Below are 23,933 nucleotides of genomic sequence, written 5' to 3' on the forward strand. Positions count from 1 at the left end.
ATCTTCAGTTGTCATACCATCAGGTATCACAAATTCCTTCATCTGATCTTCAATGCTCTTCTAAGAAATGTCATCAACTGGCTTAGATGACTCAACCTTTTCTTTTGATGTTTTAACGCAGTCACAGATTCACTCTCAGATCTAACAATCTCAGCAACTTTCCGAACATTCTGCTTAACAATCTCAAATGCATTCTCTTCACTTGAGTACACAGCATAGTCAATAGTCTCAGCTACCTCATCATAAACCTCAACCATGTAAGCATGATTTGAAGTATCTTCAAACTGTGTATCCCATTGATAAGTACCATCTGGATTTTGTACAACAACAGCCTTTGACTCCATAAACTGAGGAGTGTTTGTCTGTTGTGGAGGAGTAAGTAATGTAATCATTGCTTGAGTCTTTTGATTATTTATAGGAGTAATACCGCCTTGATTGTAGTTTTGTCTACCAGCAACGGTATTATCATTTCTTATAGGTCGTTGACACTCTCTAGCAAAGTGACCAAATCCATCGCAATTATAACATTTCACCTTGGATTTGTCAAAGCCTTTGGTGCCATTTCCTACAAACCTCCCAGTTCTCTGAGTGAACCTTCTGACCTTGATTGTTAGCATAGCCAGCTGCCATTGTAGATCCATTTATTCTAAGTCATCAGGATCTATCTAATTGTAATCCTCATCAATCAATGTAGGATCAGTAACCTTTCCTCCAATAAATGCTTCATGAGCTGTACAAAATGTTGAATAGACACTCATTCTACCTTCTGCTGAACTCATACTCATTGGCATAGAATGGAAAGATTGAGTATTGCTCTTGACATTAGTATTTGCACTGTCATAAGCAACATATCCTACAAGACCTTCTGCATCAACTATTAGTGTAGCTTCAGCACCACTTAGAAATGCATTAGTTCCTGAGCTAGTACTTGCTAAATGAACAGGATTAGCATGATACAATGATGGATCTTGAGTAAAATCCGAGTGAGACATTCTCTTCATTTCTCTATTTTTTAATTTGGAAACTACCGTCTCAAAGTCCCATGAACTGTAATCCTTATCATCTTGAAGGTGATGAACATATTCAGTTCATACTTTTGGTAGTGCGTCCAAAAATTTGTCTACCAACTCATTTTAAGGGTATGCAACACCAAAATATGATAATTCAGTAGTTAAATGAATGAATCGAGTAATTATCTCATCAAGAGATTCTCCTTTCAGTCCATTAAAGTCCATTAAAGGATTCATACTGACGCTTAAGAAGTTTAATGTGATTTCTCTTCAAAGTAGCATCGCCCTCACAGTATTTTTCTAGGGCATCCCATAACTCCTTTGAAGTAGTGTATTTTTTGAACAGATGTACACTATCTTGAGGTAAGGCCATAATAAGAGTTGAGAGTGCCTTTCCTTCAACTACATACTTCTTTTTTTCAGCATCTGGCATATCAGTATAAGTGTACGTACCAATTACACCATTTTTCTCAAATGTCGGCCAGTCAAAACCTTGAGTTATCATTACCCACATATCAATGTCATTCAGACGAATGTAGTCTTCGAATCTTCTTTTCCACATCCAATAGTTTTCCATACGGAAAAGCTTCGGAGGTGTATTACCACGACCAACCTCTTGGTCATGCATGATCATTTGACTGATAAGCAGGGCATTAGGAGAGTTTACGGCAGCTGGTACAGTAGTCATTTCGAATCTTTTTTGTCGAAAATTAGACGAAATACTATATTGTATGACACGAGGTCGTGCTGAGGTGGCACAATCTAGACAGACGAAGAGCACACAAAACAGGTTCGTGCTGGCGTGGCACAAAGTGGACACGAAGTCTCAGTCGTGCTGACGTAAGCGCTTAACGAAGTTTACTTCATGCTGACGTAAGCACGAGGTTGCGCAAAGACAAACATGAACTTGTAGAAAATAACGAATTTCGAATTGATTTTGCAATCAATGGCGAATCAAACAATCTTACACCTTTTGGTAATCAACCTTAGGGCTCTGATACCACTTGTAAGGTACCCTATTGTTGTATGGATCGTAATAAGACGTGATTCGTTATGTCAAGAGTGCAGAATCCTCTTGAGATAACTAGATTGCTATTGTCTTTTGTCAATTAATGAGTAATTAATCAACCTAAGGACATGCACGAGCTATCAGTTCGTGTGAGAGATCACACGAGCAACAATTTAGCTTAATTCATAAATTCGTTAAACAATCGATTAAGATCAATACCTAATTTCGTGAATTAGGTTTGTATTTATGCTAGTAGGGTTATGATTCGTGTGGATATGGGCTTCACACGAAGTGAATCGAGCCCGATCCATCAAAACGACCTCGCCCTCGTGCTGAAGTCAGCACGAAGACAATATAACGTGTTGATTACGTCAGCACGAGGTGCGTCTTCTTGGATGTTTTATTTCGCCCGTACATAACGTTCAACCACCGTTTAAGTATTCTAAGACACTTATAACCTTGGCTCTACGTTCGTGTACCTGCAAAACAATAATATAACACACAAACACAATAATAACCATAAACAGATATCTTATTGAAGTTCAAACGTAATCTTTAAATACAAACGTAAGTCCAAACGACTTATTATTTAAACGATTATAAACATATTCCTAAAACAAAAACGTTAATCAAATCTGTGTTGCTATTGTCACATAAATCTGCATCTACACATGTTAATACTAATTTCGGTGAACTTATTTTATGTTGTTTGATATAACGTAACTTCTCCGTCACCACATGCTCCAAAATTGCAAAAATCAAAGTTCATGTTAAAGATAGATGTTCCCATGGGCGGCACCCACCAATCATTGGTAATCTGGCTAAACCCGGCGTTAAAGAAACCCTTTTAGGGGTTCATTTTTCTAACCTCGAGTGAAGGCCCATTTTTTACAGAATTTTTTTCTTAGAGATGGATCTAACAAATATAATAAGCTATTCTTAAAATCTTAATTATATCTCTAAAGTTAGAAATAATTTAACTTAAAAAAAAAAAACTTATAGGGTATATTCCAAAAGAGAAAAAAAATACTTATAGGCCGGGTAACCTCATATGACATGTATATATGCCATGCATATCCAAATGTCACAAATTTTAACACAAGATATTAATGTTTTTTTACGAGTCATGAGTGTTCAATGACATCGTGTCCATTTAAGGTAAATGGAATTAGTTACAAGCATGGGTATCATGTTTTAGATAATAGATATCTCGAGTGATGTATCTTTGTTTAAAGATATGCATATGCACAGTGTATCTTTAATGATCAATGTTTGTTAATTAAAAGATTTTGTGTATATCTTGAATGATTAATGTTTGTTAAAAAATTTGTTTATCCATAGAGATGTTAAATGGTTCTACAATAAACGATGCCAACGAGCTTTTTTGCACCCAATAGTATTTTTTTTAACGACATTCTATCCTACTCTTACCCTTAAATTATACGTATATCTGGAAAACAGGACTATCGAAACCCCCCCCCCCCCCCCTCCACCCCAAAATGTGAAAGTGAAACTCGAACTCAGGTAAATTCTCACAAGGTAAAAAACCTTACCAACCAGCCTTTTTTGCACCCAATAGTCATTATCACATATCGCAAAAGGGTGATGATTTTTACACTGAAGATTTTTATTAATCCAAGGAAAATAAATAAATAGACAATTTTACCCTCATGTAAACCAGGCCGAAAACATATATATATATATATATATATATATATATATATTACTGTCACGGTAACACTTACATTCTTACGTTCATAGGCTCATGGCTGTGGCTTCAGAGTTGTCACATAGATTTGTACATCCCTTTCATCAACAACAATTTTGGTGCAATATACATAATATAAACCCTCTTTTAATCATCTTTATACATGCCCACCGAGTAACAATTATATACCCCAAATTTGCACCCATATATACTGGCAACCCCACTATCGTACTTTTACGGGACACCTGATTATACAGTAGTTGAAAACAATGCTATTCTATCACCATTAACAATCTGATATGGGTTTACTATTCATCATAAACATAAATAGGGCTGATTTGAGATAGAGGCAAATTGGGATTCAGTCAGGACTCAAGAGGGTACAAAGTACAATTTTGGGGGAAGTGGTGTGGATTCGGATATGGTGATGGAGATAATATAAAGATGACAATTTATCATTCTTGAAATTTTGGGGTTGATGGGAGGATTATGTTGTCGATGTTTGGTTTAAAGTCCAAAGATGAAAATGATGATGATGACAATTTTTCCTTTTTTTTTTAGACTTAATCAAATTAGAATGAAAGTAGGGGTTTATGATGTTGAAAACAGATTAAGATACTGGAAATTAGAATGGTGAATTATTATCCAATGTTCTGTTTGTTCTTTTCCAAGTGTGACAGATGATAAACCCAAGTAAAGATATATCAAGGTAAAAAATGAGGCAAAATATGTCTATCTATTAATATATCCATGGATGAATAAAATATTTCAATGTAAAAATCAACACCCATCGCAAAAACCTTGCACTAGCATGGAAATAAAGTGAAATAAGAAACATAATCTATGAATTTATCAAATTGCACAATAAGATAAAACGTGATTAGAATCGTGTGATCAAGAACTTCATTAATTGAAAACGATATTTTACCGTTTCAACCCCAAACTAAATGTCAATAACTCTTTATATCAATCGTGTTCAAAATTTACAATCATATGAAATGTGTCACAATTTTTGTTGCATATATGTTGTAACATATTGCTAAATTTAAATAAATAAAAAAAAAAAAAGACAACAAAAATAAAAGCAGCAAAAACAGTTGTATATTATAATTTACATGTTAGTCTTATCTAAATTAAATCCCTTGTCCCTTTTAATGGATTGTCAAATTAGATAGAAGGATACTTTCGTAATTTGGAACCTCTACCAATACCCTAAATGGTTCCTTATATAAAGCACACATTCGCCTCACTTTGCTGCATATACTCATTTAGGTTTGGCTAGGAACAATAGCCGTCATGTAGGTAATCACTTTGAGTAGTTTTCCTTATGCACCACCATATGAAATTATGGATGACTTAATATAAGTCAGGTTCTTTTTTCTTACTATTTTATTCCAAAATTTTGTTCCTTTTTATTCAATTTTTTTCCTCCACAAACAGTACTTTAGTTGGATCTGGTAATTTTTTAGGTGGGTTTGATATGGACTTGTTGGTTTCAAAGGTTCTGGTGGATGACATCTTGAAGATGGTTTGGTTGTTTGATGTTTTTCGACCTTGCTTTCCCCGTTTAAATTAATTCGTGTAACTCGTTTATGATTTGGTTGGACAACATACCTGCCGGTGAGGGTAAGGTAGAAGAAGCATAGCTTAATATGCTTTGCGGTTAAGGTAAGGTGGAAGAAACATGGGTGTTGTCAAATTCATAGTAGACGAATTTACACATGTCCTGGCAAAGAAGGTAAGGTAGACGATAATAGATGTCTACTTCTTTGCAAGGAAGGTAAGATAGATAGTATATACTTTCATTTTTCAATCATGCAAGACCCTCTTCGCAGAAGCAGAGAGTGTTATCATCATTATATAATGATAATTTTAGAGGTTTATAGTATAAGAAATAAACACATTTATATACATATTTTTAGTGTATGTCTTTTAATTCGGTGTTGTCAAATTCATATTTTATTGTGTGGTTTTTGTAATTATATGTTGTGAATTGTTTTTGGATTTTCTTTTCCAAAATATCATAATGATCTTTTGTTTTCGTTTGTTCGATCCATTATATTGTACAAGACTATTGTTAAAAGTTTGGAAATCTATATTTAAGATAATCATTTAAGCCATTGTCCATTTATCAAGAATTAGATAAACCTCAGCCATTAAAAATTTTAGTGTGAAAAAAAAAACTAGCCTTTCGGGAAGTGATATTTTTACCATTGTTTTTTATTAATGTATTATAATGTATAAGTTTTATAGTTGATCGTACAAACCAATATTACACATGTGTGATACATCAATCAAAACGAATGGTACGCATATCATTTTCATTTTATGGTCACGTGCTATTATTTATTCTAGTATATTCGTTATTATAAAAACATTTATCTATTTTGTTATTTTTTTTAAGTTTTTACTCTCTTCGTCCCATTTTAGGTATACACTGTTGACTTTTAAAGTCTTTTTGTTTCAACTTTGACTGTAAAATTTGTTTGTATTATATAATATTTGATTAATGCTATATCATCGAAAAGTTTGTTTAAAATCAAATTTGTTTATAAACAAAAACATTTGCGGTCAAAATTGAAACAAAAAGACTTTAAAATTCAAATGGAACGAAAGGAGTATTAATTATTGTTTTATAACGGTTCCATATATCCAAATAGTATGACCACATTAAAATTTAGATTAACAGGAACTTTTATAATGCATGATACATATCTATATTCATACTTTTATATAAAAATAAGGGTTTTGCTAAACGAAATTTTAAGGGCTTTCGTTAAAGTACATTAATTAGTTGTACACTTAATATAAAATTTAGGGGGCTTTTAATATGGAAATATACAATTTTTTTATGGTGAAGCCCTAAGGGCTTTGTTTAGCATTTTCCTAAAAATAATAGCCCTTTTTAATTCTAGTAATGTTGAAAATATGTAATATTTTCACTTAGCACCCCTTAAAATAATTTCAAATACACTATCTCTTAGCATTAATGATTAAATTACACTATTAATTTTTTATCTTTTAAAATATGTCTATTAAACCTTTACATCAATTATATACACAACTCAACGCTGCTTCACAAACAACAGTCACCAACCATTACACCGTCGCCGTCAAAACCACCACCGCATCACGTGACTACCGTGTTAGTTACACGTAATAAAGGTCATATTTGTAAAGTCATACACTCATACGTGAGAAGTGGTTAATATTCATGGAATCACGGTTATTGAAAAGTCATAAAAATATCTAAACAAGTCATATATATCTTTAAAAAAAGAAAATTTCAAATTTGAAAATTCATAGATTTTTCTAATGGCAACATACATATAAAATAAGATCGACTAGAAATATAATAGCAACCTAGGAATTCGATACGCAAGTTGTGTCATTAGTTTTCATATTTTAATATTTTTGAAAAAAAAAACATTCCTTCAAGAAACAAACATGTTACACTTTTTACTTTCACAACCCCTAATTTTTAATTCCAGTCTAGCTCCGGCTACTTCTGAAAAAAAAAACTCTATATATATATATATATTTCATGAACAATTGGGTATTGATATAGCTCTATTTTGTCGTTGATCTGTTTTTTATTTTATCATTTTACAACTAAGAATTAAGTATTAAATATTAAATGTACTCATGCCCCTCATGGATTTTACATTTTTAACAGTAAATATTAAATTTGAACTTAAAACCTCACCTTCAAAAGTTCTACCATATACATGCTCATCTATTAATGATTATATCAAAATGCAAAAAGGTGTTATAACTTATAAGATACATCACATATTGTTAATTTTGGAAATACTGAACGAAGGCTAATGTATCATGTTTTCTTAAAGGTAATACATCAAAGTTAAAATAAGATACATCACATGTATAACTAATCAAACTAGTGATTATATCAGGGTGAGTTATTTTGAGAACTCCAAAAAAAAAAAAAATTCAAGAATTATTCTGGACTACACATTCTTTTATTCTTTCTCTCTCTTTAATTAAATAATAAAATTCACTCAAATCATTCAAAATGTTCTAACTCACAAACCGTAAATCGTTAGACAAAACAAAAAGCATGGGTAGTCTTAAAATTTCGTCATCTTTCATTAGAGATCCAATTCGATATACTTTTGACGACTTTTTAATTTTTGTTTTCTTTTTGGTAGTTATACATAACTTACACATGTGTAGGTTAAACAAAAAATATGATTCGGAACGGGCTTCGCCCTTAAAGATATTCATAAACCAAAGCTAGTGTGGGTGATTGGTCATAGAGGGTGATAGGTCATAGGGGGTGACCAGTGAGAAGTGATCTACCTAACGGGCTCCGCCCTTAGCCGCTATTCCTCCGCCATGGACTGACGGGCTCCGTCCTTGGCTACCATGGCTCTGCAATGGATTGACGGGCTCCGCCCTTGACCTTCATTGTTGTGTACACATGTTCATTTACTAATTTACATGTGAAAGCAATGATCTTACACATGTGTAGGATGAACGCGATGGGAAAAAAAACGAAAATTAAAAAGTCGTCAAAATTATATCGAATTGGATCTCTAATAAAAAAGGACGAAATTTTAAGACTACCCATGCTTTTTGTTTCGTCTAACGATTTACGGTTTGTGAGATAAAACATTTTAAATGATTTGGGTGAATTTTCTTATTTAATGGAAGAGAGAAAAAATATAAGAAAATGAGTGGTCCAGAATTGCTCGCATTCTTTTTTATTTGTGAGTTCTCAAATAACCCTTCTTCTATATTTACTAATCCAATTTGATGACCCGTCGACCTCTCCCACGGGCGTATCACGAATGTGTCACGTGGTGATACCATTAGGAGGGACGTGTCACTAAGTCACTAACATGTCACCACTTTTTGTGTTGCCATTTACTGTAAAATACAAGGAGATATGTGTGTCACCAAGAAAACAATCCCTACATTATATAAATCTCACTTTAAAATTTGTTAGTTATTGTCTATGTGGCATGCTTAAAAATGCAAGAAAGCCCAAAAATCATTACAATATTGTTCCTTAGAAGGTCTACGGATTAGTTACTTTTATAAGAAGTTCAAATGATCGAAGACGGATTAGTTATGCTTTCAAGAAGTTCAAATTTTCAAAAATTTGAATATGTTACCGTTCGTGTATTGCTTGTGGCGGTTACTTCCTTGCATGTCTATGTCTATATAAGGCCACTTCCATTCAGTATTAAGGCATTTCAAAACGTAAACACATAACAGATCAATTTTAGCATGGCTTCACTAAACCATGTTTCAATTAGAAATTTGCGTCCAAATAATAAGCCATGTACGATAACGGTTAGAATTTGCGTCTATGGAAGCAACCTCTATATGGAGATGTTAATAACATAGGTAGTATTGAGATGATCCTGATGGACGAATATGTAAGTATTCATTATTTGTGAATTTTTCTTTTTTGATTAGATTACTTTTTAACATAACTTTCTTTCGAATTTATGACTAGCTTTTTAACATTCTAATGTATAAACATTTTCATTTTGACAGTTTGATAAAGTGGTTGTTGTTGCAACAATCGGTTGTATTCCAACCGACCAGTTATGGTATTCAATGGAATGTGTGAACTGTTCTCAAGAAGTTAAGTTGACCGATCTCTACATGGATGCAGTCGACATTATTGATGCTTTAAGGGAAAACAAAATGTGGATTTGTTGTTCATGTAACAAGGAAGGAGTTCTTATCAATCCTAGGTATATATTTATATTTCATATTAAAACTCTATAATCATTAAGTTGTGTGGTAAAATTGTATTTCTGTTTTTTTTTGGTAGGTGTGCAAGTTAGGATTGTAGATGCCACTGGTGCTATTGGAGTTAAAATGAATGATCAACAAATTTCAAATCTTATACAAAGAACAACCTATCAAATTTGTGATGAAAATTATGAGGTATATTTGGTTTATTTTAGTGCTAAATAAGACTTTTCTATGCATTTTAAGTCATTAACTTTTTTTAAAATGGTCATTAGTTGTAATAGGAGTACATTTATTTCGCTACATGCATACTTGAACTGGTGTTAAAGAAATTATTTAAGGTTATAGCGCATCCACGTGGGTCTATATATCAAAGTGGGGGAAAATTCATAATACTTATCACATCCAGGTAACAAACATAATCCTTCTTATATGCGCCTACTATGGCAATCCATTTTATAATTTATCTCCGGCGTGCAATGTACGCGTTTTAAGCCCTCGTGTATCATCAATAAATCCCACGGTATATCTAGCATTTTCTTCTTTAAATTAATCAACTCATAAAAATATTTTTATTATGTCCAACTCAGTTATATTTATTCATTGATACAATCTTAAAATAAAATTTAAGAAAAATTATTTAGAGTTGTCCGTGCATCGCACAGGGTCTAAGCACTAGTTACTCTACATATCATATTTAGTTTTTTTTTTTTTTTATCAAGCACTGCTATATTAACTGTCAAAGTTATTTACATTTTCCATGCGAAAATGTATCCAAAATATGGTCGTTATATAAAGGCTTAACATGTGTGACAATTTTTTCATTAGTCATTCTCTATTATATTGAATGATTAATATTATTTTTTTCAACTAATATACCATTACAAATACATATATGAAAAATCTTTATATATACTAAACAAAAAAAATTAATCTAACAACTTATTGACTAATCATAATTTTCCGATAAAATTGAAAATTGATGCTATCATTATTAATTTAAATATAATATATTATTAAAAATTAAAAATCCTAATAATTATTATTTAAATATTATTTATATTAGTATTTATAGAAAAAGTCTCAATAATTTATATTTTATTTTGTATTCATCAATAACTTATACTTGTTAGCTTCACTAATTACTTAATTTTATAATATACTATTAAAAGTTAAAAATTTTAATAATCATTATAGAAAAAATCTCACTAATTTATACATACTTGTTCTCATCAATAACTTACACTTTTTAACCTCACTAGAACTTAATTTAATATTATTATATTTTGTAGTCACCAATTTAACAAAACTTTTTTAATTTAAAAAACTTGTTTTTCTCGAGTGTATATGTGATTGTAATGACTTCCGTTTTGAGTTTTGAACATGAATCAACATAGAAATTTCGTAACCCAATGAAGGTAGTGTTGTAGAATAAAGTTGAAGAAATTTCGGAATCCAATATTTGTATCCACAAATCGGATAATCACGCCTTCCGATATCAAAATCTATTATTTGAGTTCTGATGATCGTCATAATCCTAACCTACAAAAATACACTGGATATTTATTATATGTTCAAAATAACATGAATTTAGTTATGTAAGTTTAAATGTAAAAAATATAGGTAAAATCAAATTTAAAGAATATAATTTTAAAACATAAAAGTCATATTATGTATTTCATATTATGTAATACTTTTTTGACAATATTAATTTGTTTATAGTTTTTGATATGGAATTTGTTGTTTATAAAATATTAACTATTTTGATATTGAGTTAAATTGTAAATCGGTGATAAAAATAAAAAAATAAAAAAAGTGTAAATTAATTTTAAAATGTGATAATTTAACTAACTTAAATAAATTAAGAGTTGTGGTTGGTCATTAGCTATTAAGTCAGTTGTCTTTTAGTATATATAAAAATTAAAATAAGATTAAGATAGATTAAAATTAAGATTAAGATTCATTAAAAAATTGATTTTTTTCTTATATCTATCTAACCCAACAAAAATCAATTTTGACACTTTTATTAACCAAACAAATTTTTTAATAAATAAATGTGTTTTACGATTAATATTTATTAACTTAGAATATTTTTTTTAAAAAGGTAGAAGTACTTTTTTTATATCTAAAACATAAGTTATTTTATCATAAAAGATAAAAAAAATATATATATAATTAAAATTAAAATATATTTCACATTCATGTAAAAGACAAACTATACACAACACGAAATTCAGTAAATACAAACAAACTTGAAGATGTGTTGTTATGCTTAGATGTTAGCCACATCCAAATTTCTCTGCCACAAACAAAAATGGGTGAAGTATCAAAAATCGGTTAACCTAACCGACCCTATAAATAAAATAACCGGTTAACTTAACCGACCCTATAAATAACCGGTTAGGAACCGATACCGTACAAAACGGTTATAGGTTACCGTTAACCGTAGGTTAAGAACCGATCATTACTTTCAAAACAAAAATCGGTTATTAACCGGTTAACCTATATATTTATTATCTATTTATATTATTTTATTTATTACATACCCTAAAATATTGTCTATTTTCTACTATGTCAGTTAATAAAAACCGAAACTGGTTAACCTATATCGGTTAACCGGTTTTTATTAACCTAAACCGGTTACACCGGTTAAGGTTTTTAAGTGTACAAACCGGTTATTAACCGGTATCGGTTAACCTTAACCATTTTTTTTATTAAAAAAAAATCAGTTTCGATAAAAAAAACCGGTTTCGATTACTAAAAAAATAACGGAAACCGGTTAATCTATAACCACTTGTGAAACCACTAGGTTGCCATCCATTTTATTTAATGTCTTTTCTATTTTATGACTAACCGACGGCTCAAAATTTACACCGATGGCAATGAAAAGAGCCTTATCTAAACCAATATCATAATTGAACTTCAAACCGTCCAAAGAAATTAAATAAAGTTAATCAGATAAAAAATTGTTGCGACAAACTAAAAAGACTAAAAATTACAAAACAACTTAACTATGTCAAACACTTCATAATTTGGTTCAATGCGTAATGACCACCTGCTAATGTTAACAGGTCGAGTCAAGTGACGGGTTGAACGGGCAGGCCAAGTATGATTGACCCGCTAGCCTTTTTGTCATACTTTTAACATTACTAGACTTGTGCCCGCGCGATGCGGCGGGGCATAAGAAAAAAACGCTGGAAATAGCGATACCATGTTATTACTCGAATGTATGATTCAACTCAAGTGTTTCTTAGTCTAATTGAAAATGCAAACCGTCGTTGTTGTTTTAGAATGAGTGTTTTTTATGTTGATTAAACACCCGAACTTTTGTGTAAGAGGTCACAGGTTCGATACTATCGGCCTGTGATTGTCCACCAGGATTTTGTCTTGGCTTTCGTGGAGCTTTTACCGGTAGGTCCACGGTATCCAGTCCGGATACTTGTGATCCGGCTCTTGCTATTCTAAAAAAAAAAAATCAATAACGCATGTATAGTTTTTTGGTATACTATGTGAGCAACTTCAGGGAAAGAAGGGACACGCGTAAGGTTTTTCTCTTAAGGGTATTTTTGGAATTTTAATGATAAAGTGTTTAATGGTAGTATAGATTAAAAGGATAAATTAAAGATTTTAAAGGTAGAGTGTTAAACTTTTTAAAGAGTAATTTGTTTATATAGATATTATAAATTATGAGTAAAGTAATATCGTATCGTTATATAATGTAGCTTTTAAACCAAAGTGTAGAGAATGTCACTTGCTTTTAAAATTATATTTTGAATGATTTTTTACTTGTTTGACCCATTCTAATATTCTATTATCTATACTACATTAATAAATAAATTATCCATCCTTTTTTAACTTTTTACCATGAAAATACTTAAAATATATTTAATTTTCAACACTATTATCAATATGTACTGACATCTTTTATTATACAAAAACATAGTTGCTCTAATAACTTATTGACCAATCACAACTCTTGATTTTTTAATATTGACTTTTGTTTTCAGTTTTGACTTTAATTTACATTTTTTTGTGTTCTATCACAAATTTACATTTTTTACCCAAAACTTTTAATGTAATAAATATATAATAGTAATAGTTAATATATATCCAATAATATGTTCTATCATATATGTATAATTAATTAGTTAAAAATAAATTATATCTAATGTAAATATATTAAGATTTTAATAGTAGTATTATTTTAATTCTATATCTAATCTCTATCTCTATATATACTAAAAGACAATTGAACTTTTATTTAATTAATAAAAAACAAATAACTAAAATAATCATTTTTACAATGTTATTAAAATTGGTTTCTATCTACAAAGTTCGGTTTTCACACACAAATTATACATTGCAGTATCTCGATTTAAGTCTATAAAGGGCTTAAGGTGTTAATTTGTAACAAAGATGAGAAGACAGAAAACACTAAAACAAATTTCTTCTATAAAGAAGTCTTTCAAATAATGAAGAAGAACATATGTTTCCAATGTTCTTTTATTACATTAGTTTTTTTTTTCTATTAGCTTAACGTTCTTGTCATTTGAATTGAATACTTAGTATCTACTTATATTTTCAACTTTGAATTTATAACCTTTTATGAGTTACATGTGTTAATATTTAATATAATAATGTCGTAAGTCTCATGTCCAGTATTAGATACGGGTCTAAAATCTAGTACCACTCTAAAGTCTTGATATACTCGTGTTGTACATATACTCGTGTTGTACATATTGGATACGGGTCTAAAATCTAGTACCACTCTAAGTCTCTTGTCGTTGACAGAAACAATAAAATTGACATGAAACACATGACACCATGACAGTCTTCGTTGCAAATATATGAAAACATGTTGCAAAATTAAATTTGTCATTGCCCACAAATTGTGACGGAAACAATAAAAGTGACATGAAACACATAACAGTCTTCGTTGTAAATAAATGAAAACATGTTGCAAAATTAAATATATCTGAGAAAAAATATTATAAAAAATCACTTTTATGTTTTCGTATTCATCTTAATTATTGTAATTTAAATTTTAGTCTTGTCTAATGAATTAATGTTCGTTATATGTAGTAAATTCCCTGTCGATTAAGTGATTCCTTATTTCTTTCCAAAAATGTTTAATTTATATTATATCTAATATTCTCTTATAAAACATTTAAAAAAAAAAAATGATTTGAACTACCCAAAATACCCCCATTCTTTATTCACTAATTTAAACATTTCTACCTAATATACCTATAATAACTTTAAATCTCAACCACTCATTTTTTTTCTCCCTCCTCAAATCTCAAAAACTTATTTTTTTTTCCTACTCATCTATAAATCATTTTATTTCTCTAACGCATTCAAAATCTTTTATCTCAAAAACCGTATACCGATAAATTGAAATTGTATGGGTGTTCTTAAAATTTCATGCTCTTTCATTAGAAATGTCATTCGATATACTTTCGACGAATTTTTAAATCCGAAGGCGGAGCCCGTACGGCTAAAACATTTGGCTATCATACTCTATGACTTGATCTATCACCCCAACCATCTCACCGCCGCAACGCGCGAGCACTATCTCTCGTTAATAAACAAACTATCATCCCCCATTTCAACTCTCTACCTTTAAAATACCCAAAATACCCTTAATTTTTAACGCATTTCTAACTCACATACTAAATCACCCAATATATGCCTAAAATATTTTATACTCATATTTATCAAAATTATCTATTTTCTTTATTAATTAATTTAAATATTTACACCTAATATTTTTTATAATATTCTTAATAAAGTTATTTACAATACATCTCTTAACCATAAAATAACTACACTACCATTTACGTCAATTACTTTTAGATTAATAACCACATCGTTACGACCACCGCCAATAGCACCACCCGTTGCTGCCACCGCCATCGCATTGTGCGAGTACCCATTTCGTCAGAAACTAAAGAAACTTTTGTAAACCCCTCGAAAGCACTAGAGGGACAGTTTCGTAATTCTGTAACACCTAGCCTCTATATATAAATTTTAAACTACACATTGCCTCATTCTAAAACATAGACCCATTTAGTTTATGTGTTAACTACAATAGCCGTGATGTAAACTAATCGCTCTGAGTTTTTCATCTGCACACCGACGACCGTATGAATGACTTAATATAAGTCACTCTTCTTTCATTCCTAGATTTTGTCACTTTTAATTCAACTTTTTTTTCTTTTTCACAAATTTTTTTAAGTTGGGTCTAGTAGCTTTGTGGTTGGGTTCGATATGGATTTGTTGATTCCAATTGTTCAGGTGGATGATGACATCTTGAAGATGATTTGGTTGATCAGTGTATCTCGATCTTGCTTTCCCCGTTTAAATTAATTTGTGTTAATCGTTTAATATTTGGTTGGACAACATGTTTAACAGTGAAGATAAAGTGGAAGAAATATGTGTGTTGTCAAAAGCATATTAAATGATTTATGCATAAAAGTGTTGTGAATATCATTGCTAATGTCTTTCTAAAAGAAAGTCAGAGGCTACTCGAAAGTCAAAGAGAGATCAATATCTAATCGCATTTTTAACCAAATCCGATTAGCTCCTTCTGATTTTCTCTTTCCCTTTTTTAGAATATATACTGATGGCAGCGCTAAGTGGTCCAAAAGTTTTTGGTATAGATTTTTTAATTAGCTTTTTTTCGTATGATTATTAGTAAACTTTAACATTTGTAAGAAAAATAAGATAGATGGTATCCGCTTGTAATCTGTGATCGTATTTTTATAGTTGTATTGTAAAAGAAATATATAAGTTTTATATAACGTTTTTTTATTAATCAGATTGTGTCAAACTCATACTCGTTTTTTGTATTTTCTCATCTTCAGAATTCTTTTACATATGTGATATGAATTAGTTTTGGGATTTCCTGTAATTTTAATTTTGAGGATATATTCGTGTATATTGAACTTATGCTATAAATAATGCTAATGACAACGCAAAGTTTAAAGTCAAATACGTTATAGATATAGATAATATTAATGCAGTTGGGAGAAGTTTATGTCTTTTGGAGAGAAAATTCAATTGTTAACACTTAACATAGGCATTTGGGTGGTTTTAACTTTTAAGAGTAGAATAGATGCTTATTGCCCTTTAGGAAGACACGAAGATTCAAATCTTCACATAGGCATTTGGGTAGTTGTAGAAGCAGATTAGATGTCGGATAATAACCAAATATATAAAGGTAAATTTGGATGAAATTAAGTGATAAAATTATTAGATAATATACTTATTCATTGTTTATTATTAGGATTTTATCTTGAAAATTAAATCATTTTTCATATAAAGATTACATTAACAGCCATAAAAGTATCTTTAAAAGTCATGTATCAAATGCTATCTTATTATTCTTATAAAATATTAATCATCTCTACATTTAAAATTTTGTAAAAGCAGTAAGGTTGGATCAAGTGGTTAACACTCTTGTCTCTGGAGACAGAGGTCATGGGTTCTATCCTCATCCCTTGCAAGGCCGGAGGTCCTTTTCTATCTTTAGATAGAACCTGGAAGCAGTCTCTTTACACCGTCGTGGTAGGAGTAAGACTGTCTACATCTTAACCTCCCCATACACCGTCGAGGTATTGGGACCCAAAACCCATGAAAAACGGCATTGGGCGTTACTTACTTTTTTTACATTTAAAATTTTTAACCAAGTATGTATCAAAAAGTTGTCGTTAAGTATTACTTTGATTGATACGTATACGTATACTTAAAATGTAGTAATACCCTATCGTTTTTTATGAGTTTTGGATTTCAATATATCGAATGTGTATGGGTGAGGTTGAGACGTAAACAATATTACCCCTACCTAGATATAATTAATTGATTTAAATAAACTTAATGATTTTGAATATAACTTGCATATTTATACTATTTATATTATATTATAAAAAGAATAACCCAATGTTAAAAGTTGCATAAAAAAATTTTCTAAAATACTCTTAATGATTATATTACATTGTCAGTCCTTTATCTTTTAAAATATCTCAATTAACCTATTACATCAATTACTTTTACATCAATTATCTACACCACTCGACGCTGCCTTTATCACCAACAGTTGTCCCCCATCACCACACTGTCGCCGTTACAAACATCACCGCATTATACAGATACTGTGGTAGTTGAAATTATTAAGGTTCATGTAGTAAATTTAATGGTAGTGTACTTAAATTTACACGTTCTAATTCTTATGTCATTAAATAGCACGTCTAATCTGTATACTTTTTGTAATAGCCATATGTCCGTGTGATATACGGTAACGGCGGCGACGACAGGTGGTGGTGTTGGTGGCAGCAGTGTTGATAGTGGCATGGTTTTTAAATATAAAAGTAATTGATATAAAAAAAAAGATATTATAGTTATTTTAAGAGTTGAGAGATGTATGTTGTAAATAATTTCATTAAGGGTATCATAGGTATATTAGGTGTAGATATTAACTTAGTAAATAAAAAAGATGGGTAGTTTGAGTAGATCGAATTCTTTTTTGAAAAAGTAAGAGGTCAAATGTATTATAAGGTAGTTAAGATTTATATAAAACTTGTTTAAATTTCAATGTTATCTATACTCCATTAAGCAAACTACCTCACCCCCCTTTTAACACCTCTACCTTTAAAATGTCTTTTATGTCCTCCTAATTTACACTACCCTATTTTTTTCTCCATCACGCTCATTACACACAGATACGTTCATCCGATTTTCGATTTTCTCTCCCTTCCCCCTTCTCTGATTTTCTCCCCCCATAAACACCATCCACCACCACCCCAAATACCACCATCCACCGCCGCAATCCACCTTCTATGTACGCTATCCCCCATAAACACCATCCACCACCGTCCCAAAAACCACCATCAAACCACCATCCACTGCCGCCGGCTTATTTTTTTTTCTTTTTCATCGTCGCCGCCCCACAAACCACCATCAAACCACCGGCGTTTTTTTTTTATTCCCTGCTACATCGTGTGGGTACAACGCTAGTAAAATAATACAAGTTTCTAGAATGTATATTTTTGGTAATTAAACTACGAGTATAATATAAGAGTTGATTGCACAAATCATCTATGTGGTGTATATTTTTTGGGTTTTCATCCCTCTAAGATTTTTTTAATAAATTTTATCCTTAAAGTAAACATTTTTAGCCCTTTACATCCTTTTGAGGGACGTAAGGTGTTAAAAAAGTTTGCACAAAGTTTATACATTTTTTTTTGTTTTTCATCTCTTAAAATGATGTAAATGTTAAAAAATTAAGGTTACTATAAGGACGAAACTTACTAAACAAAATTTAAGGGGGTGAAAAGCACAAAATATACAAATTACATGAATGATTGGTGCAATTGTATTGTATACTATATTAAAGCAAATCAATTTGAATAGTAACCACATTATTATTTTTTATATATAAAGATAGTTAATTATGTAAACAAAAATTAATTTGGGTGGATTGGTCATACAAAGTTATCTAAAATCTTTGGCCAATTAAAGGTCTTGAGATCAAAACCAAGGTCTCTTTTCATAAATTTGTTTTTGAATGTCAAATATTAAAACTAAATTGAATTGTAGTTATATATATATTTTTTTTTCGTTTTGTTTTTATTTGTTTGTATCTTTTTTTGATATATGGTTTTGTTGCACACAGTGAATCAATATGTATTTGATATATAACTTTGTTTTGTTATCAACCAAACAAAGATGTCTAAAGTCTTTGGCCTCTTGAGATAAAGTAAGGACTTTTTTTATGAATTGGTTTTTGAATGTCAATATGTTAAAACTAAAATGACTTATAGTTTATATAGTTTCTGTTTTCTTTTCATTTTTATTTGTTTGTAACTTTGTTGATATATGGTTTTGTTGCACATAGTGAATCAATATGTATTTGATATGAATTTTATTTTGTTATCAAGGTATTGGTCATCGATTAGGCGTATATGAATTATACCCCAAGTAAAGTAGCATAATGCAACTATATATGTTAATAACAAAATTAATTGCAATGTTTGGAGCCTTTTTGAATTACCTACATACGAACAATTAGCAACCTGGAAAACCATATACACTTAAGAGACTAAGGATTGAATAAACTTGGGATTTGATGGAGTTGCAAATTATGAAGGCGCTTGGGTTTTTTCCTTTAAATAGACGTTTGGGTATGTTTTACGAAATTATTAATAAGGTTACATTGTTGTGTTTGTAGTATAGTCTTGTAGAAGTTCCTAGTTACTCATTAATGTAACAAACTTTTATATCTTACCATTTACAAATGTATACAAATGTATAACGTCGACAAGTCCCACATATACTTTTACAATAGTGCGGTGCACAGAAGTGTTGATACCTGATTAATTATGTGCCACATGGAGATTTGCTATGAACAAGTGTCTGATGACGAGGAGCTTTAGATCAGCCTATAGGCTCACGATTATTGCAATGGGTAAACTAACTATGATTTTTGTAAGCATTGTTATAAAGTTTATTTATGTATCTGTGTATATGATGTTCATTTCTTACTCAAATTTGTTTGCAGCCCGTTAGAATCACATTTGGGCTAAAGGAGGATCAAACTAAATCAATTTCTAGTGCTTTTAAGGCTATAAAGAAATCACCCGACGTTGCAATAATAAGTGATAGCCGTAAGCGTATAGTTTAATGCGATTATAGAGTATAGATACAAATAATATTATAATTATCTATACTTTTAGTTATTGTAAACAGTTTTTAATATTTTGATACATAAAAACATATTGCAACTGACTAACCAACCCAACTACCCAAGTAACTTCATTTGATTCTCCTTCGTATAAATCAATCAATCAGATACTAGTCATCCTAATATTATACGGAAACAAAAAATATCAAAGCAATATACTTACACAACATTACCATTTTCTTTATACAGTTTACAATTTTACATATGCCAACAAACACGCACTTTGATCATCTTTTAAAATTTATTTTGAAATAACTAATCCACTCAATACGATTGTAAACACTTTAGGAAAAAAATAATAATTTTATATGATTTGCATAGATTAAAATTTGTTAGTAGAAGTATATTGCAAGGCTTGAGCGACTTTTAACTAGATTCTAAGATTTACCCAATCTACGTATGTGCTTATGGTTGTTTTCTGTTATGTTCCAAGTACTGCTTTTGGTAGATTCTAATCAGTAATCACCATATGATTGTGTAATCAAATCATCATGTGATTTTATAAAATAACACGTATGAAGATGAACAAAGTAATTGACTATCATAGGGCATAGGCAATCACATTGTGATTATACAATCCAATCATTCGATTCTCAAACCAATCCAGCCCTTTAACAAACGAGTCCGACCCATCAATTTTGCCACTTGATTATTGATAAGGAATTTAAAATTACCTGAAACATCTTGTCATGCAATTGCCTCTGGTAAATAAAATGGTAATCATAATTCTATCAAACTTGGTCACCTTTTACAAATTTCATTAATAGATTTATTCACGAAACTCAGAACCACAAACGACTTAAATAACAGATAAAAAGAAGGAATAAAAGGTATGTATGTATGTTACACAGGGTAACATTTTACCTTTTCATTCCATCTCATAATATGCTAGTGCTTATAATGCCTTTTTCACATTAATCAAAAGACTAATATGCAAAATGGAAAAAGAATCAAGAACCCCATGGACTTCATCTTTGACATTTGATAATCCCTTCATCTGGTACAAAATGGTGAAAACCCAGTTTAAAACATCAAAAGACTAATATGCAACCTCCTCATATCGTGGGAGTAATAATATTATGGAACCAATTACTCTGAAACTAGTAACCACATAACTTAGACATTCCACAAGTTTTAACGATTTAGAAACAGTTCCTATTTTGGGTCTTGTTTTCCAAACTCGTGGATAATTTGGTCAAAATACCTGAAATTCGCAACAACTGATGTGAAAAAGAGACATGTATCATGTATAATACACAAATCAAAAGTAATGATCATTTAATACTTTCCGAGACCAACAATACTTGTATATTTACGTTAACGGTTTAGATAGACATTTATATAAACATTCATTTCTATATATCTCCGTCCCGTACTATGAACTCAAGGTGTACGGGTTTCGAGTATGACATGCCAATGCCTACAAAAATTGCAAGCCACATGGCATTCTTCATGACAAGATTCAGTTAAAACAAGCTCCACTGTAAGATATGTGACATGAACTCCTAACATATTCTCATACTTTCCAACTATTCAGGAAGCACGTGCACCTAAATGGGACGTCCGAGAATGGATATAAACACTAATAGTTGGTTGTTAGAAGCCAGCCTAATAGTTACCCAAACCTTGAAAAAGTAGCTCATCTTAGAAAGAAACAGACATACCATAGTAATGAAAAACGGAAATAAGGGGTGGTGATTTGGTTTGTCTAGTGACAAATAAAAACCCGAAGTTCCCATCAAAGAGGCATATAAGCATATTAATCAAATCAAATGAAGGGATCCTAAAAACTTATAAATCAATACCTTATTTATTAACGCATTTGGATGTGAAGAATCCATCCTTAACATTTTTCGAATACTTTTATATAGCAAAGTTCAAACAAAGTTGGTGTTGGTTGAACGGGTGGTTGTCATGGTTATTATATCTCTTTTTTTCTAGGTATTCTTTTTTTTTTTTTTCCTTTCTTTCTAGGTGCAGTAATGGGTTTTATGTGGCAATTTGGGCTCACTGATTAGTGATTAGAACATTAATGTTATTTGCTGCTACTTGGCTTTTTGGGGTCTCAGGGTCTCACCATATATGTCTGTACCATTATCCTCTTCCTTCTCAATAGTTGCAATGCTCATTCTCAAAAGTTATGCCTAATTCCTAATTTACTTTCTCTGGCAATGGTTTATATGTTTTCTGTTTGAACCAGTTTTCTACGGATGTCTGTTGTTCTACTTTTGGATTGTAAGCTGTTACACTAATTCTTGAAATCATTGGTTTCCACAATTAATCCATATCAAGGGTTTAAAGAAAATGCACATTTCTCGCTTAAATATTCACTCACCCACTTCGATTCTTTGTAGACGAAGGCTAACCTAGAATAGAGAATGGCGCCTAACCATGTACCACCAGTTTCCCGTTTTTCATAATAGCCATTGAAATCTCTACTTCCATAAAAAAATAATTAGATTTGGTTCCGAATATCTAAACTTCTAAGAACACTCATGTTAAGTGGTTCCAAACAACCATCACAAACTATGGACTTACCAGCATTTTTTAGAACCTGACACACATTATGTTCTGCAACATTTGCAAACTCATCTTGCTTCTAATTTTGTATTTATGGTTTTTAAGGCCAACAGAATCAAATTTTGACAACCTAACAACTTAAACTAAATGCCCACAAGCTATTTGTCTGAAGGAAGGCTTACCAGAAAGTTATTAACCTTTCTTTAGGAATTCAGTGAACGGCACCCTCCATTTAAATTCAGTGTAGCATTAGTACCTCAACATAAGCATTCTAACAACAAAATGAAAAGAAAAAAAAAATGCAAGAAAACAAAAGGTAAGTAAAAAGAAAAACTATAGAGGCAAATTATCAAACAGTTTGACTGCACAATATAAAATAAAAAGAAAATTGTAAATTGACAATCTCAGAAGTAAGAATACATAAATTTAAAGAATAAAATTTACCACTGACTGATGGGAGATTGAATTTCACTGTGCAAGTGCAACATTGAGTTTATTGCGAAGTGTAGTCGATGAGGCCAGATGTTTGGCCGAAAAATGACGTTTTGTTTAAAGAGTAAATTATACTTTGTGTCCCTGAAGTTGACACGTTTTTCACTTTCGTCCCTTAAATGAAAACATTACAATTTTGACCTTAAAGTTGGCAGATTTTTTCAATCACCGTCCCTCGCCAAACGTCGTTAAGTTTCAGCCGTTAAGTCGGACACGTGCAAAACACGTGAGGGACTGAAACTGCAAAAAATGACAAGTTCATGGACGAAAACTGAAATTTATTTTTCTGTTGTCATCATCTTTATCTTCTCTGGCTGACTTTCGTAGGAAAATTCGCCGGAAAACTTAAAATGTTGATATCTCCAACGTTCAATTTACTTAATTCCTATTTAAACACTAACAATTTTTCATTTTTAACACAACCAATTCAAATCACTAAACAATTTCTTTCAACTCATTTTTATCCTCCTCAAACCATTCAATTTCAAGATGGAGAGACAAGTGTGGACTAAATCCGAAGATCTTTTGTTATGCAGGTGTTGGATACAAGTTTCTGAAATGGTTAACCCAACACCCCAAAAATCTACTTTGACCAACATATATGAAAGCTTCAACGAACGCACCACTGAAGGTCCACGAAGCGTATCTCAAATACTAGGTCACTCAATAAGATTCGCAATGAATGTAAGTAGTTTTAGGCAATTTATACGAGGTTGAATGCCC

The 23,933-nt window shown here is 31.0% G+C and overlaps 2 long non-coding RNA genes across 3 annotated transcripts; one reads left to right on the top strand and one right to left on the bottom strand.

The window, feature by feature from the left end:
• The first annotated feature begins 5,005 nt into the window (after positions 1 to 5,005).
• On the top strand, positions 5,006 to 5,678 carry LOC122582678. Its single transcript, XR_006321223.1, has 2 exons — positions 5,006 to 5,097; positions 5,197 to 5,678. It is a non-coding gene; the product is annotated as an uncharacterized LOC122582678 (long non-coding RNA).
• A 15,242-nt stretch (positions 5,679 to 20,920) lies between these two features.
• Positions 20,921 to 23,230, bottom strand: LOC122584028. Of its 2 annotated transcripts, none has more exons than XR_006321390.1 (3): positions 23,163 to 23,230; positions 22,901 to 22,989; positions 20,921 to 21,195 (listed from the first exon to the last, which is right to left on the bottom strand). It is a non-coding gene; the product is annotated as an uncharacterized LOC122584028 (long non-coding RNA). The 2 variants fall into 2 exon arrangements; XR_006321389.1 differs by having other exon boundaries at positions 20,921 to 21,402.
• Between the last annotated feature and the right edge of the window lie 703 nt (positions 23,231 to 23,933).

The sequence above is a fragment of the Erigeron canadensis genome, chromosome 9, assembly GCF_010389155.1.
Source record: "Erigeron canadensis isolate Cc75 chromosome 9, C_canadensis_v1, whole genome shotgun sequence".
In the NCBI taxonomy this organism is placed as follows: Eukaryota; Viridiplantae; Streptophyta; class Magnoliopsida; order Asterales; family Asteraceae; genus Erigeron; species Erigeron canadensis.